This window comes from Argiope bruennichi, chromosome 10, assembly GCF_947563725.1.
Source record: "Argiope bruennichi chromosome 10, qqArgBrue1.1, whole genome shotgun sequence".
In the NCBI taxonomy this organism is placed as follows: domain Eukaryota; kingdom Metazoa; phylum Arthropoda; class Arachnida; order Araneae; family Araneidae; genus Argiope; species Argiope bruennichi.
Genome location: NC_079160.1, coordinates 33,462,437 through 33,482,359, shown reverse-complemented (window position 1 = coordinate 33,482,359; position 19,923 = coordinate 33,462,437).

The window sequence follows — 19,923 nt, the reverse complement described above, 5'->3', positions numbered from 1 at the left end:
TAGAAAGGGTTAAAACACAAATTCGATTTTCAGATACTATAAACCACATGGTGTTTATTTATCACCGAATAACTCGCCAAGGATGACATAATAGATCCAATAAATATACTAAATTCAAGCCAAAAGTTTATATTTCGCCACTATCGTACGCCAAAGATATGCAAGGCATTCTCTGGCATAGCATCTTTATTAGACTATACGAGAGAAAGTTTTGGGAAGATTACTCCCACAGCGGATTTATTTAAAAAAATTTTCAAATGGTTGCTGTCGGAAGTCACTGAAAGCTTGTCGCCTCCCCTTTTGATAGAAAAGAATATTAGATTTGATGATAGATATAGACTTTATGAAGAGAGAACTAATAAAAACCAGTGAAAGTATGGTTTGTTTTAAGGAAGAGATAGAAATTTACTGCTATCCGTGATGTAACAAAATGAAAGAAAATTTCTTAATGATGGTACAAAGAAATGCTTTAGATGTTAAATAGCAAATCAATTAATAAAATGAAAAGGAAACATTCGAATTCTAACTGAAAAGAAAAATGAAGTTAAATTTACTATTTCAAACATTACAAAAGAGCTCATCAAAAATATTTAATCATGCAATTTAATAACTTTCAGGTGATTTACAATGATTTAGGTTCATTCATTAATTATAGTTTTTGTGTCAAATGTTGCTTTAAATTTGAAGCTTCATACTGTTTCAAATCTATTCTATTAACATAATATCCGAATGCATACTGAATCATAAATTAGATTTTTCATTAACGATACATGCGAATGGTATGTGTAGTTTACGTGCACGTCAAATTATGATTCCATACCTAATTCGCGTAATCCATCTGTCATATGACATGCATCAATATTTGCTCAGTGTAGTATCGCCAGTCGAACAGTTTCAATCACAGTGGGATTTGGAAAGACAGAATTTCTGATGAAGTAATAATTAAGGTGAATTTAGATGTTTCAACTGTGTAGTCTTCAGATGATTTCAATAATAATCCCTTTAAAATCGAAATAATCTAAGGGTAACGTCTCTATGGATAGCTTATAGGAACGGATAATAATCTATACTTATAATAAAGCTCAATGTGTGTGTGTGTGTGTTGGCGCTCTACAGGCCAGGTCATTTGACATACAGCTACCAAATTTGGTACATGTATACCTTAGAGGTCGGGAATGTGCACCTGGGGTCTCTTTTTTGAAATTTTAATTAGAATTTTAATTATTAATTAAAAACTAACTTTACCGCCAAATAAATCTTCCATTTTCCCCACCGCCAACTTTTTCGCCAAAAAAATCTTCCATTTTCCCCACCGCCAAATGAGTAAGGCTTCCGTTTTTTTCTTCTCCCAACAGTAATGAGGCTATCATTAACATTTTTCGGCGGATTATTTCAAACGATTCTGTTTATTTTCTTAATGTTTGATGCGTTTAAAATGAAACATTATTAATTAATCCATGTTTCATATTCATTCTGAAGTACTTTTGAATTAAAATAACACAGAATAAAGGAAATTAAAAATGTATAATCTGCATAGCGTTACCCCAACTGGCGTAGAAAAATTCATGCATTTGCGTTACCGTAAGTGGCGAAGAAAATTCACGCATGCGCATTGTTTTCTGATTGTTGCCATGGAAACCATTATCAACAGATGATTTAAATTATTTTTAGGTTAGTTGCATACTTTTGTAATTAAATTGTATTTATGTTAGTTATATATTTTTTTGTATATACTTATAGTTTTAAGTACATCGTTTTTTAAGTAGTTTTTTTAAACCTGTTTTCGACCGATTATTTTAAATGATTCATTTTATTTTCTTAGTGTTTGATGCATTTAAAATTAAACATTGTTAATGAATCGATCTGGTCATGATGAATCTGAGAAAATTTTGTTGACAAATTCTTGAGATATTACATAAATTAAGAAAGATATTCTTTAGTGCCCATAAAGTTTAAACGCTCAGTGACTCTATTATCAGTAATCATATTATTAAAAAAAATGCTTTGTTTCAGTAAAAAATATTATTATATTAATTGCAGATTAATCATTTACACTTTAATTTAAAGCATAAATTCTACGAGGGGTAACAGAAAATTAGAGAGATACATATCACGTTACGACTGAAGGCCTTTATAATATTATGAGTGAATTATATGATTATCAAAATTTGAAGTTTTAAAATATTTTGCTGTAGAATCTATTAAAGTTGGAATTGCGTAAAATATTTAATGGTACGACCGGAGTTTAACCCCCTGCTTTGTGCAATTTTTAAAAATCGCCAACAACGGCCTTGCGAAATGTTCAAAAGCAAAGGAGCAGATGTTCCATTATAGTGCATAATAAAGATTGCCAGCTTTGGCGCGTTATCGCAAATATTCGAAGAAGGGGGTTAAACTCCGGTTCAACCTATTTAATTAATAAAATTTAAACGAACATTAAGATTGGCTAACCGGCTGGTCGCCAAAGGCGGCTAGTACAAAATAAATATTCGTCTTATACATATAATTAATGAAACTTATGGAAATGAAGTAAACAAAATGAATTAAACGTATTTCATAATCAAATTTCTGAACAATATTAAATGCTATATATTCAATAATTCTTTCAATCAATGATTGAAATATTTCAAATTAGTGAAATTAAATCTTAGGTAAACAAGGATATAAGCCTATGCATATTTCTTACTGCAAATAAAATGAGGTCTTTTTATCATTTAAAATTGTCTTGTCGTAATTAGGGTTGTGTGTATTTGTTGCGATTCCAATTATTGGGACATTTTAGAAAAATAATTTTACTTCCATTTTAACTAAAGAGATTAAACATTTGATTTTTACTACAAGCTTCACCAAGGTAGTGTACAAGAGCGTTCCGGAGAGAGAATAGCTTTTTTAGAAGCATACCCGGATGATGAACGGCGCGGCAATTACGTCACACACAGCCTCAACGGAGCCTGTTGTTTACAGTTATATGATAATATTTATGATAGATATATATGATTTATAATAGGTATATATGATTTATGATAGGCATTCACTACAGTCTTATTTAATTGCCTCAGAAGAGAGCACCATTATGATATTATATATTAGAATATTAAGTGTTAAATAAAATTTAAATGATTGAGTAATTGTTAGCTGATCATATGAATAGTCTGATGGCGATAAATATTTTCAACAATCTTAAGAGAAGAATTCAACTATCATAATTAAATCATATATTACACTATTGCGTTAATCAAATCTTGAACAACGTGCTTATATTTTTATGAAGGCTAGCAGGTGTACAGTTCTAAATGAAATGATCAGGAAAATTATGATTTTCTACGTGAGGTGTCAAAAATTATCTAATTCGCATTTTTATGAATAAATTACTTAAATTTTAGCTACATACCATTATTGAATTATTTTGTATAATTCCATAAATGAAGTAATTATATAATATTTTAAAATTGAAAATGCATTTATGAAATTCATATATTTATATATTTAATTCCATAAAAAATATACTACGTCCAGAAAAATTTCAAATGTTCTGCACACTTCAAAGAAATTTTTTTTAAAAATTTGGAACATATGTCATTTTATTAGACAGTAAATATAATTGAGCAATCTAATAATTTGTATATTATAAGATGGATATTATGACTCACAAAAATTAATAGAACAAGTAGAAATTTCAATTCTACAAAATTCAGACGACTTTATATTGATAGCAGAGCTTAGAATACATTATGCATTTATATAAATGTTCAGATATAAATTCTTTATGTACATTACATTTTACAAGTGTCAAATATTCTTTCGTTAAAAAGAAATATAATTAAAACTAAATAAGAACAAGTAGAAAATGTAACAGAAAATAAAATTAAAGTATTCTTAAAAGCTAATATTTCTGCCTTCAGTTAGAAATCTTTCGACGTGAAAATAAGATTTAAAGGAGATTCGAATCTTTAGGCTGAAGCATCATAGTTTGATGTTTTGCCTTCAATCGTTTATCTACAGTTAAATTCTGAGATTTAATCTTAATTATATAGCAGTGATAAGTGTATATAAAAAAGAAAGGAATTTAATATCATTAAACTAGGTGTATTTAGAGACCAAATAATTAAAGAAAAGTTGGGAAACACATTAAAATGTTTTTTAATTATGAAAATTAAAGAAAAACATTACAGTGATAAGATAGAATAATTCAAATGATTTTTATGTGTTATTAAATGCGCCAAAATAAATGTGGAAAAGCTCTGAAATTTTAATTCATTTTTAATAAAAATCTGGTTAAAATCTTAAGCATCTATTATTATCATTTCCATATTCAGACCATCATCCCAGTTCTAATAGGAATTTAAATAATTTAATATGTATTATTTTTTACCTAAAAACTGATTTTGTAAATAGTTATTATTATATACACAATCTTGTTACTTTTTCACACCACTTGATTCACTGCCTTTGTGTTTTGGCCACATGTAATTGCTTGATAATAAAGAATATACTAAATCTTCCTTGAAATTCTTTTAACCCTTTAAAGGGCCATTTTTTTCTAGTCATATTATGTTAAAATATTTTTAGGCTTGAAAATAGAATAAGAAAAGGGATTCATTTAGATTATTAGATAAATTTAAATTGATTAATTATTAATTAAGTAACAAATCAAGACACATCATTTTGCCTGAGATAAAGAACTGAAGCATCTAAGTTTCTGACTTATTAAAAAAAATTTGTCAGAACTTAGTCCAACCTTCATAAATTTATACAAAAATTGATAAATTTGGTAGGAAGCATACTTCCCACAGCCGTAGAAAGGGTTAAACCACCATTAAATAACTATTGTAAATCAATGTGAAATATTCCAAAATTATTATATACACAATCAATATAATAATTTTGGAATTAATATGAAGAAGAATATCCAAATAATACTGCTAGAGTATATCAGACTTTTAGTGTTTCTGTATTTCAAATTCGCCTGATTTAAATGTAGAAAATTAACAAACGAAGAAAAATATTGCACAAAAAGGAATTAAATATCACTGTAAAGATAAAGTGTTAGATTTTAAAATGATAAGAAAATATTTCATGTACAGTAAATTGTTCTTTTACTGTATAAAAAGGCAAAATTTCCGTTAATTTCTAAATAATTAAGTTTATTATTGACTATTCGCACTTTGAAAAGTTGACAGTATTCTTTTCCTTAAAAATTATGTGTGCAAAGTTTGGTTGAAATAGGCCAGTTGCTTAGAACGAGATGTGAAACTTATATACGTAATCACACTGAGTTTTATTAACTTAATGAAACAATAACAGCGCAGGAAAATTAAAACAATTTTGGCGCATGACTTTGAAATGAGGATAAAAATATAAACAATTAAATAAAATATCAGACTAATGCCAAGAAAAATTCATTACAATTTCCTAAATATCTTAATCTATTTATTCCATTTAATAATATTTCATTTAATTCATCTTGAACAAAAATGGCATACTGCCAATACTTATTTACAAGCGTTAAATAATAAACCTCATCTGTTAAAGCGCAACTAAATGCAACTCGATAAAATATTTCTTTTATATTCTGTAATCAGCATCATCACTAATTATCTGAACTGGATCTGGCATTTCATCTCTCTTTTCAAACATTTTAATTAGGAAAATGTCTCTCCAATTCTCTCTTACAACGCTCGTCGCAAATAAACACTAATTAAAACACAAGACTTAAAAACAGTGATAATTAATCTGCGTCGAAAACAATTTTTATCGTTTATAAGTGAGAAAGGAGCAAACTGGATAAATGCATTCTGAAAGTTAATGAAATGAAGTCAGAGGAATGTGACTGCTCGAAATGAAAATAAAATAAGAAAAATCGTCTGAAAACTTTTGACCTTAGAAAATAACCCAGTTATTCTAATTGAGATACTCATTATTTGAACGATGTCATGTTTTATCGTTACGAATTGTATTAGGGTGAATGAAGTTTTCTATGAAAAATAAACTTCAATTCGCCTTAAAATTTGCTTTAAATACAATGATTAATTTATTTGAAGATGTACCAGATTTTCTTTTCAATATTATATTTCGGAACCAACTTCGTCACTTTGTTGATCTCTAATCGTAAAACTGCATTTATTTACTTTGAAGTAATAACAGTAATTTCAGAAGTTAGGAATAAATCAGTTAAAGAATAAAAACGAAAAGTAAATTTCATTTCCTGACACTTTGAAATAAAGATTTTCATATTTTGCTTGAATGGAACTTATTAAAAAAAGCTCTTTCAATAAAATTGTGCAATAAAAGTGCATAGTTGTGCCAATTGTTCGCAATTCGTTAGAATCTAGAGATACAAAACATCAAACTATAGCTCCGTCTGCAAACTATTTTACTTTCCACCCTTTTAAATAGGAAAGAAGAAATATTTTTTATGAATATTATTTTTCAGTTTGTAAATTTTCGGTCAAATAATATGCTTTAATTTTTTTTCCCTACATGGCCCATTTTAAACGCATAATATTTAATATTTTTTTTTCAAAAAACATTTGCCACCTAAAGTATTATACTGGTTTGTCTGGGAGTGTTTGTATCTTATTTCTATGAAATATCTAATGATTTATTAGTTTAGTGATTTATTTATACAACTATTTTAATTTTTGTACAAATGAACATAACCTCTTGAGTTAAGTAATTCCTCCACATCACATTATTACTAAAATCTTAAATATCCGAATAATCAATCTCAAAGTAACGTGTTTTTTAAAAGAAATAATTAACATAATTTTCACATCATATCATTATATTTATTACCTTACCCCATCTTCACTTAAACTGCATATATAATAAATAAAATATTCCTTCAGCTTTCAATAATATAAGGAAACTGCACGGTTAAGTATTTGTTGAAATAATTAAAACTGTACAACTAATTTTGAGTGTAAGAATGAAATATACAGCTGAAACATGTACAAAATATTTTTAAAAAAAATTACCAAAATTCAAGATAAAAGCAAGTAAATTGACAAATATACAAATTTATGGTGATGATTAAATTGGCATAAGCAATTTTTACTTTTAAAATGCAATGCCATAATAATGCTATAATATTTCCAAATTATCATGGAAAAATGCTGAAATCTTGTGTAATTTTTAATTAATTTCAAATTAAAAAAAACGTTCCAAAATAAAAATCCTCATCTTCAAATGTACTTGTATAATCCATATACTTGTACCAAATTTGGTAGCTCTAAAAGAAACAGCTTGGCGTACACTCACACATACAAACGTATATTGTTCTATAAAAATATATCAAGTTATATGAACCAAGATAAGAATGAACTAACGTTATGGTTTTATTGAACCTGAGTAATAGTCAAGTAAATATGATTAATTTTATTTCATACAAACATAACAACAACAAAACGTTTTAAACCACATTTTAATAAAACTTAAGAAAATAAAAATAATGATGCTAAAAATCTATAATTTAAAGAAAAAATCATATGGTTCAGAAGATTTATAAAAAGATGGTTCAATAAAAGAATTGTTTGACCAAAAGCTACAAAATCTGGCGCATATATACTTTCGATAATAGAAATGTGCACTTAAGTATGATTTGTTCTGAGATTTTTATTACAATTTCAATTACTTCAAAGTTGAGTCTAATCATTTTTCCGTGATATCTTTTGATTCTGATTTTTCCGTGAAATTAAATAGTATGAGAAAAAGTTTTGCACCATTTCAAATTTAAAAAAAAAAAAAGAATTTGTGATGATATAAATTTAATCTTTTAATTTTTTTTTCTAAATATTTGCATTTTTTGAAAGCAAAATATTTTTCTACCTATTTACTCAGAACAGAACAATTTTTTCCCTAAAATTAAATTGTTTGCATTGTTTCATCAAGTATTTGATTGTATGAATTTCTACTATTGTCGAAAACCAAAGACAGCGAATTTAGTCTAATAAAACTGTGTAGTTTACACAACGCATACATAGTGAATTTACGAAGTTCACGGATATAAACCAGACTTTTAATAGCAATATGATATCATGGACCATCTTCATTTGAAAAGTTCATGTACACAATAAATAGAACATATGTAAAAAAAAATTAAAATAAACGGCTTAAATATCTAATAGTTTGACGGAAACATGGAAGTAAAGTTACATATAAATTATTTAGATGTATAAACAATATCTCCGGTGAACCAGATTGTCTATTTTAAATTAATACACAGTTTGTAATATACATAGAATTAATAGATAGTTAGAAGTATTCACTAAATTTCCATATAGAAAATTGTTTACAAATTCTTGTTTACACATTCATATTTTTGTACGAAATATTTGTTCTATATTTTAGTACAATGACAAAGTAATGTTGAAAATCATTTTTGCTTTAATTATTTCTTACATTTTTTTAATTTAACGAAGAATTTAAAATTTTTTAAGGAATGATATGAAATTTTGTAAAGATTAATGACAAAAATTTCTAAATATATTTAAATATTTAGTTGTGATATTAAACTCAAAGTTTTACAAAATTTTGAAACTCTAGTACATTAAATAATGCGTGAAATGATGCTCTATTTTACTAATCTTTTTTTAACAAGAAATCTACTAAGCTATATAAAGACACTGGGAATACATTTTGTTACTTTCCATCTTTCAAATAGACAAAAATAAAATCACAATATTTGTAGTTCTAAAAAATTAATCCTCTTTTCCGACTCATTTTAAAATTCTAGTTCCTTTATAAAAAAAAAAAAGCTTTTTCTTAAATAGAAATTAAATTTCGTGATATTTATGGACTCTTATTTACATACATATAAACCTATTTCAGGAAAGATAATGCTTTTGCATTGATGTAAAAAGGAAAAAACGTCTTGCAAAACCACCTCTCTGTTTTTTTTAATTAATTTCTTCTTTTTTTCCCTCTAGACATCCAGAAAATTAAAATTTAACATTTAATACTCTGGTTTACTAAAAATGTATTTTTTCAACATAGTTTTAACGAAAGATACTTTAGCACATTCTTTATTTCAATTCCATCTTTACTAATGCAAAAGTTCATTTCAAATTAAAGAATTTTTCAAAGAAAAAAATTATGAATATTTTTTTAAATGTCTGCTGCATTTTGTTTATTTTACGCTGTATTTGTTCCTATACAACTTAAAATGCATTCTCTTGGAATATTAAGCTTCAAATAAACAGACGTATTATTTATTAGATACGAAATTGTGTGTGTCTTTCTTTTAAACTACTAAGCTTTATTTCATGATTCTCTGTTTTTATCTTATATAATACATTTTTTTACATATGATACTTAATTGCAAATAAAATAAAAATTCTTTAGACATTTTAAGCTATAAATAAAGAAAAGCATATTTATTACATGCGATTTGTACATTTCCTTTCAACTATTGTGAGTAAGCCTCTTTTGTTTGGTGCACTGTTTTTATCTTATTGTATCTTATATGATACTATATGCATGCATTTTAAAAATTTACGGTACATATTAAAATAAAAGCCCTTAAGATCTATTAAGTTCTAAACAAACAGAAGTAATGTTTATTTGATACGAGTTGATATGTACATTATAATTTATCAGACTGAGCCTCTTCTTTAGCTCTTTTCTTATTGTAATTTATTCCATACCATATATATTTAAAAATTGTATTTTAATTTCTGTGATGTCATTCAAAATTTAACTCTTTAATGCATTCAGTTTTTTAGGTTTAAAAACAAAAATAAATGAAAAGCAAGAATTATTTTTATAAAAACAGATGGAGAAATTTACTTTTTGGTATTGTGAGCAAGAAATATATATTATAATGTAAATAAATTACAATAGATATGATGAATCAAAAGAATTATGGGTGTAGAACTAAATAAATAAAACAAAAACTTGCCCACGTTTAGTTTAGCTTTTTTTCTAAAAAGAAATACTGAACAGCACTTTTAATATTTTAAACACTGGAAAAGATATATATTTTGCTCATTCTATGCATATGTTTCTTTAATTTTGTATTCCTAAGATTTCGATGTTTAAGTAATGAAAATTTAATCTTTGACTTATATTTAAAGAGTCCAAGAAATAATGCATGCGAGTACATCCTATTATTATAGAAATAAAAAGTAAAATGTGAGTGGAAGGCAATGAAATCCCTTTGCAAAGAATGTACAGGACCAGAGGAATCAGCGATACATGAAGTTTAATTTATCAATAATAATAGGCTCATTTAGGAATTTTCAAAAATTACATTGTAAAATAACATTTCCCCCAAAACTATTATATTTTGAAGGAAAAATATTGATCTATTTATCCATTCAGTCCTATAATAACCAAAATGGGTCCGATTATAAACAATATTTGGTTTGGATACTAATTTCAATTTTATTTATTACATATCAAGTTAATAATCTCTAAGGCTTATTTAAATGCTTTCTTATAATTCAGAAATTATGATACTTAACCATTATCGTATCATTATAATGACCTAAAAATTATCTTACGTGCCATGCATTATTAAAATATTTGATACTTTATATTCTAGTGTAAATATCCATTAATTCTTATATATTCTTAAACTAATCATCTCAAGTGACCAGTTGTAAGGAATATTGTTCATATTTGATTTCAGATAAATCATTTAAGTATGATTTCCTATCTATGACTCCACCAAATTATCCGATATTAAAACCATGTTATATTGTAACGATATTAAAAACCAAAGTATCTGATTCAATTATTTTATTAATCTTGTGATATTGTAACTTCACTTTTTATTAGTCTTACAAACTACGCAGGCATTAAACATACTCCATTTCCCTAAACTTTCAGTAATGGCATAAAATCACGGAATTAAATAGTTGGTGAGATAATGAAAATCATTTGAATATGTGAAAAACGCAATTTATTGTTGGAAATTAGGCAAATAAAAAATGTTTAATTTGCCAAAATTCAGAAACATTTTATACGGTTATTAAATTGGTAAATAAAAATACAAATTTTTAAATTTTGAAACGATGTAAAATTTATTTTTGTGTAATAATATTTTTGGAAGTTATCGAAGCAAAACACAACACATTCTAGCTTCATTTTTCTTTAATAAAATGATTCAGATTTCAAAAAAATATGGATCTGAGGGGAACATTGCCATCGCACAACGTATTTATGTGTCAAATTTGGTAGTTGTAGATCAAATGACCTGGCATATAAAGCGTCAATACATACAGGCACACACATTCATTTTTATTAGTAGTGTTAGTAGTTTTATTAGTAGTATTAGTACAAATTAATTTTTGATTAAATTAGTACCATTTATTTCTGTGGCAGTGGTAGCTGAATTAAATTCGTTCTCTCAATTAAATTCCTAAATAGCTATTGGCTCAGCATCTGAATCAAGATAAAGTAGGGATATATTAGGTTGAAGACAGAATAATAACTTAGGTTCCATCTTCTTTTTAAAACATCTATTCAAATTCTCAATGTGTATTTCTAAACAATCCTCGTATAATTTCAAAATAGCACGCAAATAAAATAGAATAAACTAATAAGGGAAAATTATGAACATAATAATAGATTTATAATGGTTATTTTATTATGATGATATTATGTACTTTGTTTCCACTTCTTATAATCAAAGTATTGTAATCGTGAGAAAAATTCTAACTCGATTTCCACATTTTAGACCTCTATGAGTTCGAAAAACAGATTTTCAGCATTAGATATGTCTATCTGGCTGTTTGTGTGTGACAAAGATGACTCAAAACCGCTTTGAGTTAGACACAAGAAATTTCATATATGCTCTGTATGTCCAATTTTTAGATTTCGATCAAATTTTCTGCAGATCTGATGTCTCTAAATCTGTCTGAATACAATGACAAAAATAACCACAAAACGAAGAGAGCTAGATGCATAAAATTCTGTACACATATTTAACATCTGTATTGTAGATTTATAACCAATATCAAATTTTGAGCTCAATCCAACAAGGGCTTTCAAGTTTTCGCTCTGTACTTTAATAAGCATGTGAACACGATGACATAGAAATGCACTGACTTAAATATATAAATTTTAGTATGTGATTTTTTGATGGGATTTGTAGTTTTTGTTGTTTGATGTTTTTATTTCAATTGGTTTGAAAAAAATCGACTAAAACACAAATTCACTTTTATTAGAGACATATGGAGGTAATGTTGTAGCGACACAACACCAGGTAATTTTCAATCAAATATCATGGTTTAATAGTTGACATTTAGGCTGAAATCAATTTATAATGCGAAGAAACTGTCATTTAACATTTCAAAAATATCTTAATTTAAATTGCAGTAGAAAAAAATTCTAAAAGTTTCGGAAAAAAATTTATTTTATTTGGAAAAGAATAGGTAAAAAATATCTTGTATTATTTTCGTGCGTTTTTTTAAAATTTCTTTGCCATTATAACAATTTGTTAAAAAGAATTTAAAAAGTAACTTACTAAATGCAACTTAATTTTTTTGCCTACGGATAAAAGATCTCTAAAAAATTTTAAAAGGAAAAAAAAAAAAAAAAAAAAAGATTATCATTTTAAAACTGCCAAAAGCAATCATCAGAAAAAAAAACTTTTTTTGATTTTATCAGTTAAACGTTTCTAATTATTTCTCTTTTTAACCAGATTCTATCAGAAGAAAAGTTCGTACATTAAAATAATATAGCCTAATCGACAGTTTTAGTTTCTGAAAAAATCTATTTTCTTTGCATAAGAAGAAAATAATTTTAGTTAGGAAATTTTATGTCCCCAAATAGAAGCTCAGAATACTGGAAATTTACAAATGAACATGTCTTGAAAATTTTATAGGAATAAGAGATAATTCAAATTTTCTGATACAAAAGATGGATACAGTTTTAATATTTAAAGTTGTTTCTTCATAAACTTTACGATATATAAATTTGTACTCAATTTAAAATGTTTTTCAGAAATATTCAGTAATATTTTGGAAGCTTTCCAAAAAGTGATTTATTAGGTTTCAAATAAATAAAATTATATATTACTTATTTTAGTCCGACAATTTTGATTTAAAAGGTTTAAAGTTAAAACTCATTGAAAATATTATGATACATTTATAACATTAAATCTGAGAAACACTTTGTTTTAACTTTTTCATGAATTAATTATTAAAAGACAATGACAACAATATCGGTTAAATTATGGCAAAATTTAAAAAAAAACAATTATTAGTAAAAAAAATATCTATATGTTTCCAACAAGTTAAATTGAATAGTAGACAAATTATATAATATGCTTAAGTCATGTTCTATAAAATTCGAATAAATTTGAATTGGTACCATCTATTAAATCTTTCACTCAGAGTATCACATTTAATAGTAACGATATAATTAATTGATTTCTTTTCTCTCCCACCTTAAATTTATTATGATAATAATAAAGGTGATTGAATGTAAATGCGCCAGTTGGTGCTCTAAGGGACATACTTTTTAACATAGAATTATGAAATTCGGCAAGAATATGTTTTAAAGTGTTTAAAAACACACGGAAAGAAATTTTAGTTTAAAATTAAGTGAAATTTTATTGCTCTTCTGCAATAACTTTTAAAAGTTTTGTCCAAAATAATTTTTCACATTATTTCAATGTAAAAATACAATTTATTTTTCTTATATCGTACTGCACAATTTTGTTCCGTATATTGAAATTTGTTCAATAATAATATTTTTCAAAAACCTTTTCATTGTTGCAACGAAATTTAATCTGTTATTAATATTTTAGCAACAATCTGATTGCATGACCGCATGACCTTCTATTTTTGAAAATATGTAAGAAACGTTATATGTTATAAACGTTCCCACGGAAGTTAGAATACAAATGAAACGGACAAACATGATTTTATGAACCTTTTATGCCATGGAACTTGAATTATTCAGGAAGCTTCATTGGTAATGTAAAGACAACCAGAGAAAGACAAATAATAACATCAGCACTTTAATATCTATCCCAATTTTATAGTCAAATTTACTTTGTTGATCAACTCATAAAATTCAAAGACAAATAATAACATCACCTTTTTAATATCTATCCCAATTTTATAATCAAATTTACTTTGTTGATCAACTGATAAAATTCAAAGACAAATAATAACATCACCTTTTTAATATCTATTCCAATTTTGTAATCAAATTTACTTTGTTGATCAACTCATAAAATTCAAATTTTGAATAAAAGATCAAATTGAAACGGAATACTATTTCCAGCGAACCGAGTGATCACTCTATGAGAAGATTTTTAACTAAGCAAAGCATATATAAATATTTATTAAAATTTATATTGAAGATCTCTCAATAGTTATTTTCGACAACCTAGTTTATGATCACACGCTATTGTTTATCAAATATCTTGATATTGATCTTACTTCTGAAAAACATAAAAAATTTTAATAAAAGTTTTATAGCTGACACAATAATGGAAAATACGCTTTATAAGAATTTTTTTCTTCAAAACATAAACGATATATTTACTAATTAAATTATAAAAATAAAGAGCAATCTAAGGGATAATTTATATTAACGGACACATGATAAACTAAAAAAAATGAAATAATTTATGTAAGGGTTGTTTTCATAAAGTTAACGAAGAAAAGTTATTCCCGTGTAAAAGGGAAATAATCAAGGAAATATAATAAATAATCAAGGAATAATAATCAAGGAAATATAATATAATCAATAATCAAGGAAATATAATATAATCAATAATCAAGGAAATAATAATCATCAGTGAAAATAATAATTAATCAATTATCAAGGAAATAATAATCATCGAATTTAATCAATAATCATGGAAATAGCAATAATCAATGAATTCAATAATCAATCAATCAAAATAATAATCACCAATACATTTAATAAATAACCAATAATTAAGGAAATAATCATCATCAATGAATTTAATAAATAATCAAGAATCAAGGAAATAATAATCATCAATGAATTTAATAAATAATCAATAATCAAGGAAATAATAATCATCAATGAATTTAATAAATAATCAATAATCAAGGAAATAATAATCATCAATGAATTTAATAAATAATCAATAATCAAGGAAATAATAATCATCAATGAATTTAATAAATAATCAATAATCAAGGAAATAATCATCATCAATGAATTTAATAAATAATCAATAATCAAGGAAATAATAATCATCAATGAATTTAATAAATCAATAATCAAGGAAATAGCAATAATCAATGAATTTAATAAATAATCAATAATCAAGGAAATAGCAATAATCAAGGAATTTAATAAATAATCAATAATCAATGAATTTAATAAATAATCAATAATCAATGAATTTAATAAATAATCAATAATCAAGGAAATAACAATAATCAATGAATTTAATAAAAAATCAATAATCAAGGAAATAGCAATAATCAATGAATTTAATAAAAAATCAATAATCAAGGAAATAGCAATAATCAATGAATTTAATAAATAACCTATAATCAAGGAAATAGTAATAATTAATGTATTTAATAAATAATAAATAAATCAAAGAAATAGCAATAATCAATGAATTAAATAAATAATCAATAATCAAAAAAAAACTGTTTGTTCCGAAATCAATGGAAGAAAGAAATGGAAAAAAAATCTGTAAGTCCTTGACATTTACTAGCATTTATTTTCAGTTAAAATACATAAGCAAAATTTCATATTTCACTTACAGTTTTTATATAAGATTTATATGAAATGTGAGCTTTTCCTTTTTCGCAAAATCCTATCTGTCGCCTTCTTCCATTACCTTTTCTCAAAGAATTGCCCTGGGATATTAAAAGGTCCTATCTGGGAATTCTTCATTTCTTTATACTGCTTATTGACGATAAAGGCAGCTCGAGAAGTGTCGTCCTTCGATTTCAGATTGGACTCCGTTTGTTGATGGAAAAGCTTTTATTTCTTAGGTTATGGGACTAGCATTGATTTCATTGATTTTTATCACCAACTATACATCTTTCATCACATACATTTCCTTTTCGATGGAGATAAATTTCTGACCATTATTTTTTTTAAGAAGAAATGTTCTTTTTGAAAGTTTCTGAGTTATTTATGACAACGTTAAATATATCCTAAATAATTTTAATGCTCAATTTTAACCCTAGAATGCATAAATTTTCTGTAAAGGTAATTTAAAGTGTTTGAATAAATGTATATAATTCAATAAAATTGTTAAAAAAAATTTAAGTATTTTTTTAATTTTAATTTAAAAAATTAAATTACGCCAAATGGTTATATTATACATTAAAAATATCTCTGTGACACAAATCGCATTATAACAATTGTGCAATGAAAATAAAAGTCCTTTTTATCAATATAATTTTTACGAAGCAAAAAAATATTTTGATTGTATTTTCAATGGTAGAACTATTTATACAACAACCATTCTGGTATTTTTCTAAGTTTCCAGTTTAAATCTAATTCTAGTGCCGCTATTATAATATATCGGTATTTTCTACAAATAGTTATCAAAAAGCATTTAAAAAAGGATTTCAAAACATTCATTATTACCATTTGGAACAGAAATGTGAAATTTATAAAAAGGAATAAAAACACATAACCATATGGCTACACGATTCTCTGAAGTATTAAGGTCTTAATTTTAAACAGTTTATCCAAAATGAGGGCAGAAGGAAATTATTTAATATAAGTAATAAGAATCTAAAATAAAATAATATATCTATGAAATATTGAATATAAATGCACTTAAATGCAAAACCAATTTGCAGTTTTTATTTGTAAATGCCACTTTAAATATTACATTTCATTCAGTATTAAATTCAGGGAATAGATATTTTTCAAATCAACCAAGAATCCAATCCAAATCAGAACTTAATATGTATTTATCAGAATAGTTTTTTTTACATTAGTGTACAGTCTCATTGCTCTAAAAATGAAAAGATATGTATCCTAATTAATAAACATCTATCGATTTATAAAACGTATCTCTGTCCATTGTGAGAGAAGAAATATTCTGCCTTTAATTAAAAAGATCTTTCTAATGATTGAACCGATTCTACATTTATACTATGCAGAAGTTACTTTTTTGTTTGATTAACTAACCTCCGGGGGGGGCACCTGGAAATGAGGATGAGATGCTTCTGGCATCGTGGTTGAATCCTGCCACCCTGAAGGGTACACTAATAGGTGAGGGATCTGACTTCTCCCATCGATACCGGGACGTACTTCCTTCGGGGAGGGTTGTAACGTGGCCGGTGATGACCTTTAGGACTCAACCACAGTTCCTGCCAATGTTGCTGTTGTGGCGGTCCGGTCATTCAGTTTTATGTTTTAAATCCGAGTGCCTTTTTGGCGGATCGGAGAGTCAGATGGCTGACTTTTGTTTGATTAACTATTAACAATTTATATATTTTCGGATGATTCAATTATTTAAGACTACACTTTTTTTGCTACAATCTATCGCTAGGATTAATGATTGCTCAAAGGATCAAGTAATTATTTTATGTAATTATATTTTAACAAATATAACTGAAACTCACAAATACCAAGTTTGAATCGATACGCTAATTCAAGCTTTACAGAATTCTAGTCTAAAGAGATTGGGCAGGCATTTGCCTAGGATACCTGCGCTAAAGAGAAATGCAGGAAAATCGATACAAAATATTACTGCGCTATTTGTTAAATAAATAAATTTGTAAAAATTATAATACTATGAATTATAAAATATAAGATTAATATTATTGTTTTATGAAGTTCTTATATATTCCATTATACAGTTATTAAGGTATTTAAAACACAGAATGTGTGATTAATTAATTTAAAACACAGAATGTGTGATTAAATAAACACAGAATGTGTGATTAATTAATTTAAAACACAGAATGTGTGATTAAATAAACACAGAATGTGTGATTAATTAATTTAAAACACAGAATGCGTGATTAAATAAACACAGAATGTGTGATTAATTAATTTAAAACACAGAATGTGTGATTAATTAATTTAAAACACAGAATGCGTGATTAAATAAACACAGAATGCGTGATTAAATAAACACAGAATGTGTGATTAAATAAACACAGAATGTGTGATTAATTAATTTAAAACACAGAATGTGTGATTAAATAAACACAGAATGTGTGATTAATTAATTTAAAACACAGAATGTGTGATTCTGATACTGTGCAATCATGAGTCTAAATAAATAAATAAAAATAAATTAATTTGCATCAAGTTAATAAAATAAATGTTAAACGTGATATTATATTTAAATGATGATGAAATATTGAACTAAATTGTACCTTAGTAATTTTCTAACAAAAAATCTGTAGTTATATCACTTTATCAACATGAATGGAAAATAAAAAAGTCGTTAATTAGTGACAAGATTTCATATTCGATCCAATTTTGATGCCTATATATTTAAATTTCAATAGTAAGCTGCATTGCTTTCTTTCAAAAAACTGTAATTGATAATACGGCTAATATAATTAAATAATTACTTTAATATTGTCTTATACTGATCATAAACTTTCCAGAATAGGGTTTTTTCAAATGAGCAAACTGATTGAAAACTTATAAAAAAAGAGTAAGGAAGTGAGAATTGTATGAAAAAATGCTTTGTTTTTGCATGTAGTTATCACCGAAATATTGCCAAAAGTCAATAAATAATTTAAAGGCTAAAGCAATGCCATAAAAAATTATTTTAACATAACTTATCCAAAGGTACTAACCAACATTTTAATCATGTTTTTTCCAAAAATTATTTGCTACTTTACAAATTCTGTAATTCATAAGTAATTATAGCAATGTACGTTTATAAAAGTTTTTTTTCTCATTTGTAATAATTAAGCTTTAAAATATATAATTACCCTACCTTTACTATAGTACGCATGTTTCATACATTAAAATTATTTTGTCTAGACAAAAACTTTTTGCTAATTAAAATTTGAAAGCGTGAGTTGAGGAATACAGAAAAATAATGTTATTTTAAGAATCTACTCAAACGTTAAGTCTGTATCGATAAAAAGTGCATCAAATATTCCCACAATTGAAATATTATTTTCTACTATTCCAAAGTTACTTTACCGCAAAAATTATTGCCTTATTTTCACATTCTTTTCGAATGCTAGTATTGTTGTTTCTGATTATTAGTATGCATTTCTGCTTTCTTTACGAGAACCGAAAAGACATAACTGGGAGCGTTAGCATTTTCTCCAAGAAAGTTTTAAAAATATCCAGTGTACTTTGCAGTTTTGCGAAAACTTCACAGATAACTTTTCTAGCATAGAAATGGGTCTTTCTGAACAAAAAAAAGGAGAATATTTGAATCATTTGCAAGAAGATAACAATTTTCTTCTAGATATATATTATATTTTGCGACATTATCAATGTAAATAAAAATAATTTTGGGGGAAAGGAAAGCATACGATGGTGTCAATGCAAACAAAAAACACATATATTCGGCAATGGTATCAATATATGTTTATAATTTACATTTCCTTTTCTTTTCTTTTTTGTTTTCCTTCTTAAATTATTCTTCCATTCTGTCTTTTGATTTTCTTCCATAATAAATAAATTCTTGAAAGTTCCGCAGAAATTAAAATAATTAAATTATAAGCAATCAATTGAATTTATATTAAAATTTCTTCTAATGAGTTTTGGAGAAACTGAAGTTTATTAGCTAGATTTAAAATTTGAGTAGCTTGAAAATTAGACACAAAGTATTTTAATACAGATTTGGTACTTAACATTAAAAAATATAGTTAAGTCTAAAAATTATACCTAAGTTGCATTATGTATATAATTTTCTCATCTGCAATATGCTGTATACAACAAACACTTCATAATTTTATACTGAATTGTAAGAAATAATTTTTTTGTAATTGATTGTGGGGACATATATTTCAAAATTCATATTTGCAA